The sequence below is a fragment of the Cavia porcellus genome, unplaced genomic scaffold (assembly GCF_034190915.1).
Source record: "Cavia porcellus strain 051 isolate PalLab524CR breed Dunkin Hartley unplaced genomic scaffold, mCavPor4.1 scaffold_2, whole genome shotgun sequence".
Lineage (NCBI taxonomy): Eukaryota > Metazoa > Chordata > Mammalia > Rodentia > Caviidae > Cavia > Cavia porcellus.
Window position 1 is genome coordinate 84,781,858 of NW_026947485.1, and position 12,129 is coordinate 84,793,986.

Here is a 12,129-nt window from a genome sequence, read left to right on the forward strand (position 1 = left end):
TGAACACTAAATGTTTCCCAAACAGATACATATTTGGGGATCAGAAAGACCCCAGTCTGAGTAATTTTTTTGTGTTACTCATGTAGGAAGTGAGTAACTTCTGGCAGATCTGGTAACTACTTAGCTACTGGTTTAGAATGAGATACAGAATTTTGCCTGATGTCAAGCCCTTACCCCTGACTAATTAAATCAGACTGCCTGGGGATATGATCCGGATATTAGTGCTTTCAAAGCTTTCAGGTAATTCCCTGGTGTGGCCAATGTTAAAACCCACTGGTCCAAAGGGAACTTCATTACAGATGTTGTGTTAAACTAATATACTGTGTGTGTGTGTGTGTGTGTGTGTGTGTATGTGTATTTGTATTACTTACTGTGACTAGAATTTCACATAGCTTGAAATCACAATGCTCCCAAGACATCCATAACTGAAACTACACAGTCTCACATTTTCTTTCATTGAAGAGAAACTACCTGATTGCCATACTTCTTTTGGTTTGAGTTATTACAAGAATTTTTGCCTTGGTTTCTCCCCCTACTCTGTCTAGTGGTGTGGTAAAACAATGCTCCTGGAGAAACCAATTTATACCCATTTTTTATGGGTTATTTACTAGGGAAATTTCAAAATCGGTAGAGAGGGAGCTGTATGATATAGTCAGTTGATGCAGGTTTAAAAGATGGCAGCACATATTCTCAGGAGCCATCTTGGCATCCTTCTCATGTTCTTTGCCTCTCCCAGAACCTGTGGAGAACTTCTACAGTTGTTCCCACAATTACATAGGCCTCCTGGGGACTTTCCTCATTCAAACCAAAACCCAAGGGACGCTCCACATAGCAGTGCACCAACAGTGGCATCTGCTAACCACAGACCTGCCCTTTGGGGCTCCCATTCGGCCTCCCTTTTAGCCATCATGTTCCTCGTACAAATATTTTCTTAACTGCCGGCCCAGAGGCTGACCTTTCCCATATCACAGGACATCTGCATCAAAGAGATGAGCCTAGGGATTTGAATGTTTGAAATTGGTGGAAATGAGAAAGAAGAGGATGTTTGCTTGTTTCCCTTATGGCAGGTCCTCTGGATTGTTTTTATTTGATTTCATAAAAGAAACACTTCTAACTCCTCCTAATGGTACTTGTCCTTTCTGCGTGACCTTTCCTGATCTTTCTTGGCAGTGGTCCTCTTGCTTGTGGAAACACTAGCTCATGAAGGCCACTAGCTCATGGAGGCCAAGGGACCATTAGCTTCAGAATTACTGGCACTGTGGGAGGTTCTCAGGGTAGACTAAGAAGCAGAACTTCTCTGAGTGGGTCCAAGAGTCTGAATTTTTATCCAGCATTCCAAAGTGAAATAAAGCTTGGGAACTACTGGCTTTGAGTACAATATTCTGATTTGGCTACTGTATGTTAGCTCTGGGGCTTAGGGTGTAATTCTTTCTTTTGTTTGAAGAAAGGTAATCCATACACAAAGCTAGAAATATATGGTGCTGAGGGCTTGGAGCCCTCACTATATCCAGCATACCACCAATCTGTGAAAGATGCTTGATAAATAGACTCGGGTTAAGCTCAGGAATAAACCATGACTGGTCCAGTATGCCTTGGGGAGCCTATGTTTGGAAGGTCTTGGACTAAGACCAGGTTAAAGGATTGGCACAATTTAATGATGCTAAGACCAAATTTCTCCTTGGAAAGGAAATTAAAAAAAATAGATTAAAGGCAACAGGTATATTGGGCTGTGGCCAAGATCAAGCTGAGTCTTAATTTTGCTGAAATAGTTTGATTTGAAATGTGTTTCTTTTTTCTATACCAAATTGGAATTCAAATGATTTGTAATGGCAGTGACTTCTGTTGCCTTGAGATGGAAAAGGAAATCTCTTTGTTCAGATTTTTCTGGTGTTAGTTACTACAAATTGCAGTTCATAGTCAAGGCACAGTTCTAGTTCTAGGCTGATCAGCTGGATGAGATTTGAGGAAGAGTCCAGAGAGGCCTGTCGTGGGATGTGGTGGTTCACTACTTCCTGAACCAGCCCTTGAGACCTGCTCCTTGTGGCCCAGGGAAAAGGGGCACAGGGCCTTATTTTACTTCAGCTGTTAGCTGATTTTAAGAAGTGCTTTTTCATACCCTCTGTAAAGTCTGCATCTGGGTCCCTTGAAGGTTGTGTCTTGAACTCTCTGAGCCTCCAATGTCCAGATGGTGCTCATCTTAGAAGGTTTCCACAGTGCTTTCTGATATGGCTTCATTCAGAATGTATCTGACATTCACCCATGTTGTGTATATTTATAGTTCCTTTTTACAGTGGAATGGAATCCTGTAGTAAGGATATGATATGATACAGTGCATTTTTCTATTCAATGATTGGATATACTTGGATTGTTTCATTTTTGTGGCCATAATTATTTGTGTGAATTTTATTTTTTCAAGCACAGGACTATTTATGTATACATACACATATATATTTATATATTTAGGTGATATATAATAACTGTACATATTCATGAGGCATAATATAATATTCCAATACTTGTATGTAAGGTGTAATGATCAGATCAATGTAATTGACATATCCATCATCTCAACAACATCGTTTTCTGTGTTAATAGCATTCAAAATCCCCTCTACTAGCCGTTTTGAAATATACCATTAATTATTATCACCCGAGGTGCTGCAGAGCATTAGAAGTTATTCCTCCGTGTGGAACCAGAGATCTTCATGGTAAGAGAAATAAGCTAGACTCAGAACAGTGAATATCACATGTCCTCTCTACAATTTGGAGTCTGCAAGAGAGGATTAGAAAATAGAAGGGAGACTGTTGTTAGACAAAAGAAAGAAAAAGGGAGGTAGAGTAGGCATGAAGGAGGGCAATGAGGGGGCAGATATGATCAAAATATATTATGTGCATTGAAATGCAATATTTATAAAATTAATAAGCATTAATAAAAAGAAGAAAAGAGACTATATTCCTTTAGCCAACTGCACATTAATCATCCTTTCTCCATCTCTCCCTCCTTCCATACCCTTTCTGGCCACTGCTAACCATTGCTTTTGTTCTTTACTTTCATAAACTCAACACTTTTTAGCTTCTAAATATAAGCAAGATTATATGTTGCTTGTCTTTCTGTGCCTGGGTTGCTTCACTTAATATAATGTCATTGGGCTTATCCTTGTTGCTGAAAATGACAAATTCAGTCTTCAATGGCTGATTCACACTCCATTGTGTATGCGTACTAAATTTTCTTCACCATTCATTTTTGATAGATGTTTAGATTCATTCCTTACCTTAACCACTGTGAGCAATAAAGAGCATTCTTAAGGAACATTTAAAAGATTTCTTTTATTGTTAGGTGATAATGCATTAACATGCTTATCTCTCTTCTTTGAATTTTGCTAATGCCCCCATACATCCTGTGCCCACCAGGGACCTGTGGGAAAATGAGCTGATAGGAGTATTGGCCACATCCCTTCTGCTGACTCTTGGGGTCCTTAGTCTTGCGGGGCAGGGGCGGGGGGGGGGGGAGAACTTTTCCATCTGTGAGGCTTATGAATGCTGAGATGTAACCATAAGGTTAAGTGGCTGTTATGTTTTTAAAGAAATAAGTCAAGTTTGCATTAGTGCTCTCTCCATGCTTATAATCCTTTTTAGTACCTCCCATGTTTCTATTACGACTTTTGCAATAGACCTGACTAGAAGGGGTGGAATTGAACATTCTCTTGGTTTCTTAAGGAAATTTGTGGCTGGAGCCTGGCTGGAAATTCCAAGATCTGAGTTCACATACTACTTCCATAATGGGCAATCTTCTGAAAATTACCTCTGAGCCTCAGTTTTCTCCCCTGTAATTCAGGAATTATGGGAGGTTTACTTGAGGGATGATAGTATTTCAAGAAGGTGAATGAAACTGGCAGAGGGGAACACCACTGCTAAAGCCCCTGGGAAACTGGTGCTGCCTGACATCTTCCTTTTCCCTTGTTGGGCTCACTCTCCTCCATGACTGACTCTCTTTTCCCTGGGCCCTGTGATATGATCTCTCAGGTACCGTGTGCAGAGAAAGGCTGGAGGCTGGCATGTGGGGTCTTGCATGGCAGTATGCAAAGTATTTCATCTACAACTAAGAAAGCTTCAGTGTCGGTGAGGTAAGTGTTGCTGGGCATTATTTAGTGAGTGAAAGCCCCTCCTCAGCCCTGCCAGTGCTCTTCTCAGCTTTACCATAGCTGCTCTCTGCAAGAGGACTGCTGGGCTTCAGGACATCTGCTTCTTCTCTGTCTCTGCACTAGTTTGTTCTATATCTTTCACAAGTCTGATTAGAGCCAAATATCTATCCATCTACAGATAGTTTCTCTATCTATCAGTAAAATGTGGATGAAAGGTATCTATCTATTCTACCTACTTTCAAGGGAAATTTGAAGCTGCACTATGCTGGATCAACACAAAGATTTTTATGATTATTATCCAGTACTTCACATGATTTTAATTTTGTGTTTTAGCTTGTTCAGAAATGACACCAATTTCTCCCCATCAAATAAAAATAGAGAAAGTACATCTCCAAGAATGAATTTCTAATTATGAATTTCCCAGTACCTTAGCCTAAGATAAGCCATTTGAGATGAGGAAAGCTCCCTGGTATCCCCAAAAGGGTGTGATTTAGGCAGCTGAGTATTTTGCTTGCATGGCAGGCTGTCTCTGAATCACACTGCTGGAGTCTCATTGCAGGCCTGTGGGCGGCTTGGAGCTCTGTTTTAGAAACAAGGTTTGTGTGTTGATTGCACTTCCTCTGTGGTTCTCTTATTGTCTATTTCTAACAATATTTGCATGAAACCAGATATTTGATTTAGAGAACATCTGTTCTCACGATTCATTTCCCACCTGAGGCAAAGCTCTTCCACCTAACCTGAAAGAGTTGCTTTGCTCAATGATATTGGGAAGGCAGGCAGCAGGGAAGGGGAGAGGTACTCTGGGGTCCAGGCTTTCATGAACATAAACAAATCGATGGGGGCATCGGTCTCCAAGGAAGGCTGGCAGGTGCACAAGTGCAGTCACCTTGAGGACTGAGTGTTCTTTGGCCAAATTTTCAAATGAGTTATTGTTTTTAACATCAGGAGTTGAAATGACTTTTTTTTTTTTTGAGGTAAGTTCTCACTATGTAGTTCAGTCTGTCATTGAGCTCACTATGTAGCCCCGGCTGGGCTTGAACTGGAAACAATCTGCCTGCCTCAGCTTCCTGAGGGGATGGGATTACAGGATTTGAAATGATTTAGCTGTTTGGGTTAAAGAAGTTTCTGAAATGTGGCAGTCACTCTTGTCTCCAGGACACAGCATAAAGAATATATTGAGTGTTATTTTTTATGCTGGGCTTTGGGGCTTGTCAAAGGGTCAAGAGTGTTATCTTAGGGGCACTGTCCACTCCCAGGCTCAAAGCTGGACTTCATGGATCTCCATTCCTAGTGGGTTATCATTTTCTAGGGGGAAGGGCATAGTCTTACTCACCTCTGTTTCCAATAAAAGCTAGCTCAATATTGTAAGGTGTTCCATAAATATTAAGTGGCATTGTAAAGTATGGGAGTCAATGAATAAATATGTGGTGGAGTGAAAGAATGAATATATTATGAATGAATGGATGGAGCTAAGGAGTTTTTGTTAATTGGCTCTCAGAAAGATAGATCCTCAAGTTAGAATTGAGTGTGAAGTTGAATTGTCTGGATGTAAATTCCCCTGTCTGTGTTATACTGGATTAGTGGTTCATTTGAGTCCACTCTGAAGTCTTTTTGGTCTACATCCTGACTCTATGCTATATTTTGGGTGATGGAAATTGTGGGAGAATTAAACGCATCTATTGCAGAAGTGGGCTGGTGGGCTTTTGAAGGACTCTGGGTACTTGCTTTTCTCAGGGCTGCTCTTGCAGTAGAATTCAGGGGCAATTGTTTCTTCCTGCCCTTCTGACTCTCAGCATCTCTAGGTCACCTTCTCTCCTAAGCCTGGCTTGATCCAGTATTTCTGCAGCATCCCACTGCTTTCTTAAATTTTAAGTGATGCTGCGCTTAGGGCTTGATCATGCTATAGCTCACCTGGCACTCTCAATTCCCAAAGCCCATTAGCTTTAGAAGGTGAATTCTTATAGGTGAATGGATTAGCTTCACTTCCCAGTTTCTAAAGTGCCTCTAGCTAAAGTTCCAGGCTCCTAGGAAGGACAGGGGACAAGAGAATTTTTAGTTACGCTGGGCTTTCAGAACATCGCCAATGAATAGTCTGGTGTGTGTACGCGCGCATGTGCAGACATTGAGCTAGATATTATACACTCCCACACAGATTTCCATGTGTCTCAGTGTTCAAGCAAGGCTTTTTGTAACCCAGCCTTGGACTTGTCCTTCTTTGTTTCCTGCTGTTCCCCACGTTTCACTGCACACTTCAATCCAGCTGTGTCCTTAACCAAGCAGTGTTGCTACACATGTGCATGACCCAGACGCCACTGTTCCCTCTGCCTAGCAAGTCACCTCTCCCCATGAGCTCATGTTCACCAGGACTGCATCATTTTTTTTCAGAGTATTTTAGGTCTTGGAGTGGTAATTGCACTAGTGTCCATCGTATTACTATAATGAACACTCAAATAGTCTGTCACCAGCCAGTGGTGATGATACACACTGACCTAAGCATTGCAATTAATCTGATTCTGGGACTTGAGGTCAAGAAAATAAAAATAGAATTATATTTTTCATGAATAAGTGAACTGATTTCTGAGGGTTACATGTGGCCTTCTATCACTTCTATAGTTTTATTAGAACATAGCTCTGCTTGATTAGTCTCAGCTTGTCTTTGGTATTTTTACACTCAAATGACAAAATTCAGTGGTTTTAAGAGATCTTATAGAGCAGACACAACCTAAAATATTTGCATTCTGGCTCTTTACAGAGAAGTTCGGTGACCGGAGTCCCAGCGTATGAGTACGGTGAGCAGTGGTTCCCAGCCGTGGAGTTGGCACACAGACACTGAGGGCTTTGGATTGAAGAGGGGCTTCTGGTGGGAGGGGTTACCATAGGCATTTTCCCTAGGAGAGGTCAGCTTGAGTCTGTTTCTGGTGTTACATTCTAGTAACAACATTCCAAGCCAAAGGAGGTGAAGTAAATTAATGGGGAGAATGTACTGGCAAATGTAACCACAATGCAGAGAAAGCAGAGGCAGAACTGGCTTGAGGGATGCTTTTCTTCCCCCAGAGTTAAAAACTCTTAGCCTCATTGTTCTAGTTTCCACATCTGCTCTTATCTCTGTATTGTTTTTTTTTTGGGGGGGGAGGAGGATACCAGGAATCAAACTCATTACCTCACACTTGCCAGGCGAGTGCTTATGCTGCCGACCTTTAGCCTTCATTTCACTTTTCTATTGCTGATGGACTCCCTCTATGAGGCAAGGAAAACAGTATCTGGCTGAATTCACATCTTCTGACTTTGCAATGAGAGGAAAAAGGATCTTTCTAGCTTCTAAGTAAAAAAAATTCCAGGGCAGGACTTTGATTGGCTGGGTTTGGGTTCTGTTGCTCCCCCTTGGACCAATCACTGAAGCCAGACCAGGCCTGGGAGATGCTATAGTTGGCCTGACCTTGCTTATGCGCTCACCTTGGCGTAAGGAGCAGACATCTTATTAGAAAATGTGACTTTTGAGGAAACTTAGCTACCTCTTTAATCGTGGAATTGTTGGACAGCCCCCAGTGGATCAAAGCATTTCAAGTAGTTTGCTTGGAAACAAACAGACATAGGAATCAGCACTACCTGAAACAATATCCATTGGTTCTGGAACTTTTAAAGTGAATAATTAGTTCATTTTTAGTAAGTTTAGAGTTATGCATGTATCACCACAATGAAATCCTCGAATATTCCCATCATCTAGAAAGATTCTTTGTGATTATTGTTATTTCTCTGGCCCCCTACCAGCATTATCCATAGATCTAGTTTCTTTCTCCATGAATTTCTAGATGTTGCATATAGCTAAAATTATGTATCATTTGGTATTTTGTGTCTTGTTTCATTTAGTATGTTTTTGGAGTTCACAGAAGTATGTGCCAGCCTTATATTTCTCTTCATTGTTGAATTATTCCACTTTACAGATACACTACATTTTCTTTACCCCTTCAGCAATAGATGGGTATTTGAATTTTTACTAGTTTTTGGCTATTCTGAATAATGCTGTTATGAAATTTTGCTTGTAAGTCTTTCTGTAGACATGTGACTTCATTTGTTTTGGATAAGAGGCCTCTGAGACTTTTTAACTTCTCCATTTTTTCCATTTAGTAGTTTTTCCCCCCCATTTAATAGTATAAGAAAATATATAGGTTCAGTTCCAGTTTAAGCTGGTTCATTGGTTTTAAAAAACTTTCAATTCAATTAGAAAGTTAATATTTGGATTTGCTGTGGGATTTAGCAAATGAGTATATTCATTCTAGTTTCTGATTTGTGTTCCACTTTAGTTCCTGTCCCTGATGGCAACTTTTAAGTCTGTAGCAGTTTCTGTGCTGGAAATGAAGACAGATTAGTGTACACAGAGTGGTAGGCTTATGAAGAGAGAAAACTCATCTCTATATTAAACTAAAGCTTTGCACTTAAATCACCATCTCTCAATCCATTTCCCCGCAGCCATCCTAGGCTATAGAATTTTATGTTTCATAAAACCTGCTGCAGTCGTCTGTGTTCAAGTTGTAGATTATTGCTCTGGAGACCACTGGAGACAGGCTTTGTATGTGTGTGACAGACAGAAAATTCAGCTCCAGGAGAACAACTGTGCCTGGCTGCAAACGTAGAGCATCTCCTCTGGGAGTACAGTTACACAACCAGCAACATAGGAACCGGCGAGCCAGGGCTGGTTCTTTCTCTGTCCTGGCCTGCCTTCTTTCAGTCATTGTCCTTCTATCCATAAAAGGTCTGATAGTTAAGGGTTATTTCCTATATTGGTGCAAAAGTATTTACGGATGAAGGGAAGATGACTGTAAAAATCTCACCTATGTCCAGCTTCTTTCAGTCTTTAACTTCAAAGTCATCTGGTATGTGTGCCCTATCTTCTTAGTAATTGCAACTATTTTTAGGTTCTGGAATAACCTACGATGGACAGCGCTGGCTAATCATGTAAAAATGATATTTGGGTTAACTGCGAGAGCCCATGTGCATGCTGGTTCAAGCTTGACTTGTACAATATTGAAATTGATTTTCTCAGCTGACCTCCTTCACTGTCGTTTTTAATTTCCGCCCTTTCCCCTAATATAAAGCAGGATGGCAGAGGGAGCATTATTGGGACAGATGGCCCTGGGAACTCACTGCAGAGACTTTTGTCTTCTGACCTGGGAATTTCCCTCCCAATGTTTCCCTTGTAAACTTCCTTCTTGTCTGCTGTATCTGTGATGGGTAAGCTTGTGTCACATGTGGCTAAATATTTGTGAGTAAATATTTTGGTGAGAGTGTTGCCATAAGAAATTAGCATTTGAATTACGGGTGAGTATCATCTTGTCCTACTGAGGACTTGAATGGAACAAAAGACGCACAATTCTGGGTTAGAGCAGCAGCTCAATGCTGCTGTCAACCAGGGATAATTTGTTTTCCAGTATCTGGCAAAATTTCAGTTGTCACAGCTGGGGAGTGGGGAAGGGTGAGTGGGTATGTGCTCCTGGTATCCATGGGAAGTGGTAGGGAAGCTGACCATTTGCCCCTGAGATTTCTGGCTTTGAACTTCCACACCTGTTTTGCGATCTATGAAGGGGAATATTTTACCATCTGTTTTACCTCCCTCATTTCAGTGAGCTGAGGATCTACAAATGTCCTTTCTAAGTCTCCATGTGTGGCACGTACCTGTCGGAATGATTTGCTTCCCTCAAACCCCTTAGATACATGTTCTTAGAAGATGAATATATTGGTTTCCATAGTTAAGTCAGGGATATACCAGGGGCTCAAATCTTCCCCAACAAATGGTTGTCCACTTAGGAACTGCTGTCCTCATGGGGACATCATTGTACCAAGCTCTGAGGGTGCTCAGCCCTGGTCCTCCCTTGGAAGTGACTTCTCCATGCCTGAGGCATCCATGCATCTGGGCAGCATTTCAGATGCCCTGCTTCTTGAACTCTGGGCCTCTTTTATATTTCTTCTTTGGTAAAGTTAACAGGAACCTACTACTATATTCTTCACTGCCCTAAAATATAAAAAGTTCACAATCCTAAGATATAAAATGTTATGAGAGAGAGAAGCCCTTGACAAACCCTGAAAAATATCAGAACTCTCCTTCTCTGTACCTTTGATTTGCAAAAATGGTGAATGCTTATTATAAAAGATTTCAGCTACACAGACAATGAATACCCTTAAACTTCACCAGAAAGAACCAGTGAACATTGCTATAGATGCCTTCTGACTCTATGTAGAGAGAGTAGGGAGATGAGAGAGAGAGACAGAGAGAAAAGTGGTTAGCGGCAGAGAAGAAAGGAAGGGACATTCCTAGGGGACACAGTTGGCTCTGGGCTTGGTTACAGTGGAAATTAATCCCAAGTGAAGGACTAATGTTTCAAAAGTAGAAGTATAGCAATTAAGTAGAAGTATAGCAATATAGAAATGAACGTACACTGAAGACTTTATTTAACTAGTAAGAAGTTAAACCAGCTCAAAGGGAAATCCGAAGAATATCCGAAGGCAAGTGAGAGAAGCAGTGAGAGATCACCCTATGGAGAAAATTCAATTGCATGTAGTATATAGAATGCATTGCTTTTCATTGCTCTCATTTGTCTGTAACCTACAGTTATGAAGTTTCTGAAAGGCAAAGAAAGAATGGAATCAGATCACCTGAAGGGTATGCGCAAAGGGATGGATAATTTTCCTTTGGAGACATTCCATACTGTGGTTTGCTTACTCCTAATTTCCTTGTCCCCAGGGGTTCCTGCTGCAAGCCCAGGGCTCTCTTCTCACATTGCACTGTTGCTGGAAAGAGTTGCTATACACTGCAAGCTCTCTTCAAAAGCCACCAAATACACAAAGCACAAAACTCACCAAGAGATATCTTTGTGCCTTACTCAGTTTTTCATTATTTTTAAAGTCATATGATTTATTCTAAGAAATAGGAAAACATCTAAAAATACGTAAGCAAGAGATCATTTCTGCCTTACTCCTCATGCTCCTCCCATGTCTCCTGCCCCTGGAGGAAAACAATACAGTTTATTACAACTGTGTCTATACCCGTGTCACATCTCAGCAACCCCACAAGAAGATTTAAATTTGTACAAGTGTGATCAAAATTATGGTAAATGCTTAAATGCAAAATGTTACGGTAAAAGACACGCTGCCATTGATGTCCCTCAACACCACCCTCCTCGTTACCCTGGGATTCTTTCCACTTTCTGAAGCTGCTCAGGAAGGCACTCTTTTGTATCTTTTAGGAGTGATTGAAAGTACAGTGGGAAAGCAGGCTCAGAAAAGCACGACAGTGTGGCTTCACCCACCTTAGTCCCTGGAGCAGCACCAGTGACTTCTGGCTCTTCCCTAGACTCAAAATGATGATGAAAGAACAGTTTAATTCAGAACATCAGGGCAGCTACAACAGCACAACTAGAAGCAGGGGAAAGGACTTCCCGAAGTGCTTCAGGAAGTAGCAAGAAGGGTGAGATAAATGTGTTTAAATTTGGGGCCAGTGTTTTGAGGAGAATTGATAGTAATATGTCTCTTATCATAATAAATAATTTAGAAAAATTAAACGCCATATGTTTAAATCACATCTCGTATGTAGGAATTTTACTTGTGAGGTTGCATGATTAGGATTGGAGAATATAATTAATATCCCCCCAATAATACACCAAGGTGATCCCAGATACAAAGGTAGACATTGAACATGACCACGTAAACAGGCAAGGGTGTTACTCTTCTAACACAGTGAGGGTGCCATTCTCCTAGCTTTAGTCCTGGATTCCAGGGAGGAAGAAAGACAAACAGAGCATTGTCCTTCCTGCAGTGGGCAGTGGTGAGGGAGAAGGAAGGTACCTCTGCTGTGGGAACTGGGTCACAGCGGGGGAGTTAAACATCTTTGCCCAGCTGGAATGTCTACCAGTATCCTCCAGTTGTGGCTGGGGTTTCAAAATCAGGATGTTAATAGGGTCCACTGCTCATTAGTCTTAAAGGAAATGATTATTTCT